This window comes from Amaranthus tricolor, chromosome 15 (assembly GCF_026212465.1).
Source record: "Amaranthus tricolor cultivar Red isolate AtriRed21 chromosome 15, ASM2621246v1, whole genome shotgun sequence".
NCBI lineage: Eukaryota > Viridiplantae > Streptophyta > Magnoliopsida > Caryophyllales > Amaranthaceae > Amaranthus > Amaranthus tricolor.
This window is the reverse complement of record NC_080061.1, coordinates 23,300,765-23,310,294: the sequence shown is the minus strand read 5'-3', so window position 1 is coordinate 23,310,294 and position 9,530 is coordinate 23,300,765.

Here is a 9,530-nt window from a genome sequence, read left to right as displayed (position 1 = left end):
CTAAATATTAAAGCATTAGCATTTTCGTTACTCCTATCTTCTTGCTATGATCATTTCTAAAGTCTAACATTCTAAACCATATAGCAGCATCTTCGTCTTACTTTGTTTTAATCTAAACTCTCGTGCCTATTAAGTCTTGTTTTCATTATTTTAACTTAGCATTTACCCCTCTATAGTCTCATCTACCAAAATATTTTTGTCAACAAACAACCTGCACCAAGGAATGTCTCCTTCTATCGATCGAGTTATCTTATCTAGCACTAGGGATACGCATGGGTCTTGGACCCTAAGGGTCTAAACTTAACAAGAACCTAATTTAAGGGTTTGGATCCACCTATTTATAGACCTTAAAGGTTTGAGTCGGGTCTAGATCCATAATCTAACGGTTCGGCTCTGAGTTCGGTCCACATCTATACTTTTAAGACTTAAATCTAACCTATAGAATTTTTTGCATTTATTTATTAAATAGTCATATAAAAAATACTATGTGGATTGGTATGTTTGAGTTGAAACTTTGTCGTTTTATGAAATTTAATATGAGATCGTCGTATTTATACTTTATAAAAGTGAACTATTTGATGAATTTTTCGTTTTAAGAACTTAAATGTTGGTAAACTTTATATATTTGCTTTCTCAATAAGTATAAAGTGTTAGAAAATGTTTTTTATATGAATGAAAGAAAATTACGTAATATATTTTTTATAGTTTGGATTTAGTTCTATCAAAAAAATTTAGGCTCTGGATGATCCAATCTAGATCCGAACCACGCCCATCCCGATCTGAGACTGCTAGAAAAAGAAAGCAACTAAACGCCAATCCTTTATAACGGCTAATTGTGATTAAAAAATCTTCTGTTGCCCATCAATATATCTGAATATTCGTCTTCACTTCTCGATACATATCTTGCACAATATTAATGTATTTCTTGGGAACAACCTTCTTTGTCATTAGTCACCAAAGTATCTTGGTATCTTAATGTATACTTTTTACAAGTCAATAAACATCATGTGAAAATCTTTTTTTTTTATAGATCTATGGCATATATTTAAATTGGTTTTATACACCTCATACGTATTTTGGTACTCTTTCCTATAGCTTCATAGTATTGTTCATGTGTTTTATGCCTTGGTAGTTGGAGCAATCTTGGAGATCACCTTTGTTTGTTTGTCCTTCGATCTTGTTGAGTAGATAGGTCAGCCAAGTTACACCAATATCTCTAAGAAACTCTATAACTCAACTGGGCCCAACCGCACTCATTTTCTTCAAAGCCCCCTCCAAATTTGAATTTTGTATTCTTTGGAAAAGTTTTTCATTTTTTTTTTCAAGAGAGTGATAGTGTGTCCCCTACAACATTTCCTCCTTCTTTGATCTTCTCTAGAAGTAAAATATTCAAATTCTTATCCTTTATATAGTATACTACACATAGGTCATTATTTTTTGCTTGTATCCTCTTTATCATCCTATAGATACTTATTTAGAATCTAATTTATCAAATACCTCTTCAAAAGTCTTTAATTTCACCTTACAAAGAGCTACTTTTGTTTGGCTTTAATTTCCTTATGCTTGGCAAAGTTTTCCTCAATCCTGCATTTTTTCTTACGCAAGATAGCATAATTTTTTCTTTTTCTAGATCATTGCATTGACCTTCTCGTTCCACCATGATTATCCCTGTTAACCATGAATTTGCCCCTTGAATCTCCTTAATCACCTTAGTTATTAGAGTGATACAATTTTTCATTTTTCATCGAGTATCCTCTACATTCGAGGTCATCTCTTAATCAATATTTTTAACAATTATCTTGGCACAAGCTTTACCATCAAATTATTTTAATGTTCTTTGTTTCGATGGGGCTAAAGCTTTATAGCTTTTTGGTTTAAATTATAAAGGGCTACAGTAACATGGTTCATTAAATCATGTGCAATTCTTATTTATGTGATGTTGCATATGACGTTAAGTACCAAAAGTCAATTAGAAACATCTTCTTTATTAGTTTTATCATTAAAAGGGGTAAGGTTTCATGCATCCGACCCTCCTAAACCCCACTCTAGGTAAGAGTCACTTAATGGAATTGAGGTGATGGAATGTTGTTGTGTCTACTTTGCTTTCATAACCTTTGGTTTCACTTACAAGTGCACATTTAGGACAAGGAGCTTGTGTTGGGTGTCTACACACTCTCCTGGAATAACCTTGCATATTCTGCAACTATCTCTATTATCCTTGTCAAAAGTTGTCAATTTGGGTTGCGTTTACTCAAGTTCTAAAAGTCACCAAGTAACTATGTCTCCTCTTAAACCACATGTTAGCAACCAACAAACCGTATAAGAGTGAAATCCAAAACGGGCTCTACTTCTACATTTCTAGTACATAACAAAAACCTGTATGGGCACTTTAGTAGCCACTGCGACATAATTTTAGACGATGTTCTAACAACCTTTGCATACTATTCTAAACACACAAGCCTAATAGTGTAGTGTGCCATTAAGTAGGGTATAGATCCAACACGATGGATTTTTGGTTCATGATCATGGGATGTGAGTAGGTTTTACCGTGCAAGCTATCACTAACCTACCAATAAAAGGTTTATGGTCATGGAATTTGATTACGCTTTACTAAGTTGGTTATCACTAATCTATTGCTCACCCTCCTCCTTTATCCAAGCTCAGGACATGCGATAAGAAACACACACTCACAGGCAGAGTTCCAAAAAAAAAATATGAATTATAGACATTTAAATCAAGCCACATGTCTTTTTATATTCAAGTCTGTCAATCTCACAAAAGTTTTGTATCATGTATCAAAACTTTAATCTCCATTGATGAGAACACCTTAAAATACTTCGCTCAAATATTTCAATGAAGTACTCCGTACCACGACCCTTTTCGATGTAACTTCCACCAAAGTTACAAGACTCATTTTTTCCAACCATGACCTGAGAGCATGCTCTAGCCCACCAACGTTACAAGACTTAACATTACAAACATACAAGTATTGATACTAATCATTAAAATGACGACAACCCCTTGAAAATTTCATACAAATTGTAACCACACTTTAGTTTTTGACATCACTCACCAAAAATCTCAAATGAAGATAACAATTTAGGAGTTGTTCGGTGACATTGTCGTTTCTAGTTTTAAGGCTTTTCAAAACTAAAATTAAATGAAACTAGTTCAAATGTATCGTTTTAAAAATCGGCTTTTAGTCTTTCTTTACAATGTAAAAACAAAATATGAGCAATTGCTTTATGAATGCAAATCCTTGGTGACTTGAGCCATAGGTTACAAAAATGGCTTCTATTCTCATATGTGTCTATTATCACTCATTAATTCTTACAATTATCATCTCTTAATCCATATTATTTCACAACACATCAACTGCAATCTCTTGGTCGGCAAAACATCGATTAATACTATGTTTGGATGGAAGAAAAATAAGTCAATAGAAATGTGACAATACCTTCATTTAGATACCAAAAGGGAAGAGGAGGGAAATGAAGGGAAGAGTATTGGAAAAAAAAATAACTCCTTTACATTTCTTACTACACAAATCCTTTCTAAAATATAAAAAAAATTCAAAAAAAAAAAATCAATCTTTATCCTCACCCTTTCCCCTCCCTTCCTTTCCCTTTCCTTCCCTTTTCTTCCCTTTCCTTTTCTCCTATTCTAGGTAATTAGGACTAGAAAATTAATTCAATTGTTGAATTATAAACAATAGTTTTAACTACTCAGCATAAGAGAAAATAGGAAAATTCAAACAGCTTCTATATTCAATTTCAGATTCTTAACCTCACCCAAATTTCAACATAAACAAAACCATAAGATAACCTTAAAAAAGTACAAGTAGTGAAATGTCCAATTCATAACAAATTTCTAATAGTTCTTTAGTTTTTAGATTGTAATTTGGGTAGGGATGACAGTTTTGAACACATGATATAATTTTGCCCAAAATAGAAAATCTATCAACTTGAGGACTTATGCTACCAGTAATTTGCAATCATATATAATATTAATATTGAAAACGTTGTTTACTCTTAAATTATCCAAGTCCATCAAACAAAACGTCCATAAGATTAAGACAATAAGAGATAAAGGATCATCATTGTGAATTTTAAAAGTACCAAACCATAAAAAGTGATTCCAAATGACTAAAAATATCATCTTTTGTTAGCCATAAAGCTTAGTGCAAAACACACTCTCCCCAATATATGTCAATATAATCGTAATAGTTTGTCCCCCTTATTTTGCTCCTCAATTTGCTCCTCTAGAGATGGCACAAAGATTAAGAAACTGGGTTATGTGGGTTAATTACCTTTTGTGAGTTAATTAGTGAAATAAGAGTGAGAAAATAGAAAGTAAAGATGTGTTAATGTGGTGGGGACATGTCAAAAATAGTAATAGGCAAAATTAGTGGGATGAACCAAAATAAAAGGTGGGTGATGTCAAGGGAATAGACAAAGTATTTGTTAAGTCCTACCTTTAAAAGATAATTCTTTTAGCTGAAAACCATCAAACTACCATAATTAATACCTCAGTCCGAAGTGACTCATAGGCTTGTGAATTATACCCTTTACAATATACATCAAAAACATAACAAAATGTGGTTAACTACCAATCCTTCATAGGTCAATGATTTAAAGAATAAAATAACAATTAAGGTACATCACCTCCGTTAGAGATATTGCCTCTCTTAGTTCCTCTTTTCAATAACCAAACCTCAACGAAGACTATTAGGTCACAAAAACTCAAAATGTAACATACATTAAAAAAAAAAACTATTTATCTTAATATAAGAAAATGAAAACATGAATTGGCCTAAGGTCACACTAGATAAACAAACCTCAATTGTGAAAGTTTTCAAAACTAGTGAAAGAACTTTGCACCATGAATTATAATCCCCCTCCTTGAAAAATTGAGCATGAATTTCTTAATTTAATCTCATAAACTTTTAGTTTAACCAACATCCATAGAGAATAACGATGGTATCTCTTACAAATTTGAACCGTAAAATAAGCTGGTCAGAGGCCCAAAAGATATCATGGTCTTATTCCTTCTATCATTCCCTCAATAACTTCTGCACGAATCTCTAGGTCCTAAATTGGGAGCTGGCTTGCTCAGAGTTTCTTTGTTTTTCAAATTTTTCTTTGTAATGAAGCATACATCAAACAACTCTCATGTCAACAAAGAAATTCTGAGATCCCTACAAATGCCTTTACCACAAATTATAATATACAAAAAAGGATAGACCACATTGGCAACATGAAACTGATTCTCGAAAGTTAGAAACCTCAAATCCTAAAACATAAGTAAAATGGATGCCAATTCACAAAGCTTAGCTTACACACTACACTTGCGTGCCCCAAAATGAGTCAGTATGTACGATTATACTTCACATATGTATACAGCAACACACGTTTGTATACTTTCAACAAAAATCACAACTATATATTCTTCCAACACAATAATCCACAAACTCAAAACATATCCCATACTACAAGCAGGCTACTTCATAAATCATAACAAGCTGATATCCACAACACAATTTCATGTGCTCTGAGTTGCTATAAGTATTCATTTCTTTAAGATGCTACTGTTTTCCCCATCAGCTTCTTGAGAAGATCTTACTCCTGAGCTAGTTAGCAATAAACAGTAGAGACAAGGGAATGGGTCTCACGACATATTTGAGCAAATTCCAAAACTAATCAAAAGCAAATCTGCTTATTACAACACTTGTTAGCACCGATTCTAGGTACAACAATAGATCATTCCTAATGGTCATCACATTACATTATTTTTAAGTAGTCTTTTACAATACAGGAAAACTTCATTGCTAAAATTATTCTTGCGTTAGTTTTAACAATCATAAACTACTTATACGCAATGTTCCAACTATTTCAGATACAAGATATTACATAACCACATAATTGTACAAATTATACAAAATTTTAGCCGTAATCTTTCATTGTCGACCATTTTTCATTACAACGATCTAATTCTAATATGCTACAATATAAAAGACGAAGATTTACTAGCACAGAAAAACTGCATAACAGTTAAATATTCAATGTTGATCAAAAGAATAAGGAACAATCATTAAAAAAGAAGCTAACCAACAGTAATTGAATTAATTCCCTAACCTTGCAATTGAGAGTCGAGAGAGAACAATGAAGTACGATGGTGCAGTGGTATAGACTATAGACAATGGCCAAGACCTAGCAGTGTTCTCATCGCGCTAAACTTGGGTCATTTTATGCAATTAATGGGAATGAAAGCCCATTCTGCCGGGGGTGTTAGGCTGGTGGGATTTGAGGAAGGAATGGAACTTTGTCATAAAAATAAGTCTAAATTTTTGTTTGTTTAAAGGGAATAGAAATAGAGAATGAGATTAAAAAAGATAAAGTTCCCAACAAAAATGTGTTGAGGGAGCATAGGTATTTGAGTTGAGACTTTTATTTTATCTCTTCCAAGTCTCTACCAAAATAAACAAAGAATTAGACTTTTTAATTTTCAAAGTCTCAACTTAAAAGTCTTATCTTAAAGTCTCAAAAGTCTCATTCCCTTGTGCCAAACACCCTCTTAATTAAATTACTAGGTGATCACCCTTGCTCACGAGAGATTTAGAAATTATTATGCAAAAGTAATATAATCGTTACAAACACATTAAATAAAAGTTAAGAAAGAGACCATGATTAATAAGTTTTAAAAAATCATAACAATGAAAATTCAATAAGGAGTAACAATATTTACACATCATTAGAAACATAATTATTGATTACTCGTGCTAAGCACGAGCTATTTAATAATCACATGTTAAATGTATGTATGTAATAATAGTTGATTACTCATGTTTAAGACTCCAACGTATGTAATGGAGTAGATATACAAGAAAAATGCATGGACATGCCTATTTTGCTTTGTAGATCACACAACTTATACAAAATGAAAATAAAGAGTACTTATAATATGACTAAAATATATTCTTGAAGAACTCAAAACACGAAGCTTCTCTCTCCTTTCGACCTTCGAACATAAAATCAATTTTCTTACCAATTTTGAACTTATCTTCTAATAAAATCTCTCATTGAGATATTTAAAACATACTCCCGTCTAATTATTCAAGTTCAACTATACTTAAAACATATTCTCTTCATTGACCCAATTTAGTTTTTAACATTATTCATAACACTCTTAATTTAAATCATTCCAAATATATAAATTAAATCATAGCCAATTGAGATCTTATTTGATTCATTATAATGCAATTTATTAATATTAAATTTTTATAATTTTTAATAATGCACAATAAGATACATTAGTTTATCAATTAATATATTTGAAAATGCGCACAAACCAAGTGTGACAAAGATAGTGAAGTCATCATATCATATCATACAATATACTAAAGAAAGACCCATTAATTTTAAATGACGTTTTTCAATGACCGAGTACTTGGTGAAATATAATTAACTTAAATTATTGATATATTTAATGAATTGCCACGTAGAATCTGTTAACTATAAAAAGAGAGCAACAATTTAACTTTTCATAATTGCATTTAATGAACACGCAGCTCCCTGGTTTCATGCTGATCCTTCCACACCGTTTCCTTCTTCCCTTGCTCCTTCAAAAACTGAAACTTATTGTCACTTGCTCCTGCCCAACACCATGCTTTTCTTTACTTCTTTCCCTCTTTAACCTTCCTTCATTTGTGGGCATTAAATGCTCATAACTACTTTCTTACAAAGATGGGAAAACTTCTGCTATTAACAAAAACCAGATTGAAGACATGGGTCTATATAGCTAGATTATTGTCAAGAGCTTTCAATTTACCAACCTGCTATTAACATTTAATTCAGTTACTGTTGTGGTTGTTGTTTCAATTTAGTGTGTTTGATTTGTATATTTCCACTAATTTCTTCATTCCCCTGCTCCATCAAAAGATGTTGTGTCGATTCAATTAACATTAAAATCATAAACTGTTTCAGTTGGTTGCTTCTTTAATTCATTTTTCCATTTGGTTGAAGAAGCTTTTCAATTCAAATAATATTAAATTCAGTTAATGTTACATTCACACATTCGATTGACTGTTGTATTCATACATTCAATTCGTTGTTGCATTCATACATTCAATTCGGATACTGTTTGGTTGCAGGTTGAAATGAGGGTGTTTGATTTGCCTATTTCCACTGTTTCTTCGTTTATTTATCTATTGTTCTGTTGCCTGTTGTGCTTCAATTCAGTTTGGCATTGGATTGGATTGCATTCTTTTTTATACTGTTGTAATTACTCCTACATTGTTAATTTGGTATAATCATGTTGTTGCAGTCAACTTAATAATTTGATTCATGGCATTATTTTTTAGACTGTTGTGTTGTTTAGTTTCGATAGTCGTTTGGCCCTTCCAAACATCAACTATCATCATTTCACAATATTTAATTTTATTTTCATCGCTTGGGTTTTGCATTCAATTCGGATGGTGTTTGGTTGCTATTTGGATTGATGCTGTTTTGAATTGCCTATTTTATACTGATTTCTTCATTCACCTGCTCCATCAATTATACGCGGATAAGTCTGTGGTTCAGTTTAGTATCGATTAAATTTGATTCCATTGTTTTTTTATATTGTTGTGATTCCAATCTTCGATTAGACGCACTAACTTATTTTTTAAATTGTCATTTTTTATGGCTTTTTTCTTGGTATTAAATTCGGATTAATCATGTTGTTGCGTCAGTTTCATCATTTGAATTATTGCATTAAGTTTTAGGCTGTTGCGTTTTTTGTTTTTATTTTATTTTACTTCGTCTACTGTTCTTTTTTTATTATGAAGATTTGGTTGCATCGTAATAACTTCGGATTCATATGTAAGGTGGCTTCCGTTATGATTAGTATTGTATACCCCATAACGTTTAAGAATTATTATGTCGAATCTTATTTTATATTTAATATTATATATATAAAAAATAATAAATAATATACATTTAGTTTGAACCGAGTAAGTTTTGTGAATAGTTTAAGTATTGAAACTAAATAAATAAAGAAAGCTTGGATTCTATAAAATTAATTGAAAGGAGGAAATAGATAGTTTTATGTTAAAAGGAAGAAGGAAAAAATATAATAATAATAATAAAAACAATGAACAGGGATCATTGAACAATGAAGAATGAATGATGAAAAATGAACAAGGATCAATGATCATTGAAGAATGAACGATGAAGAATAAAGAAGGAACATTGATCAATGAAGAATGAACGATGAATAATGAACAAGGATCAATGATCAATGAACAATAAACAATTAACAATGAACAAGGATTAATGATCAATGAACAATGAACGATGAAGAATGAACAAGGATAATGATCAACTACGAATAAACGAGGAAGAATAAACAAGGATCAATGATCAATAAATAATGAACGATGAAGAATGAAAAAGGATCAATGATCATTGAAGGATGAACGATGAAGAATGAAGAAGGATCATTGATCAATGAAGAATGAACGATGAATAATGAACAAGGATCAATGATCAATG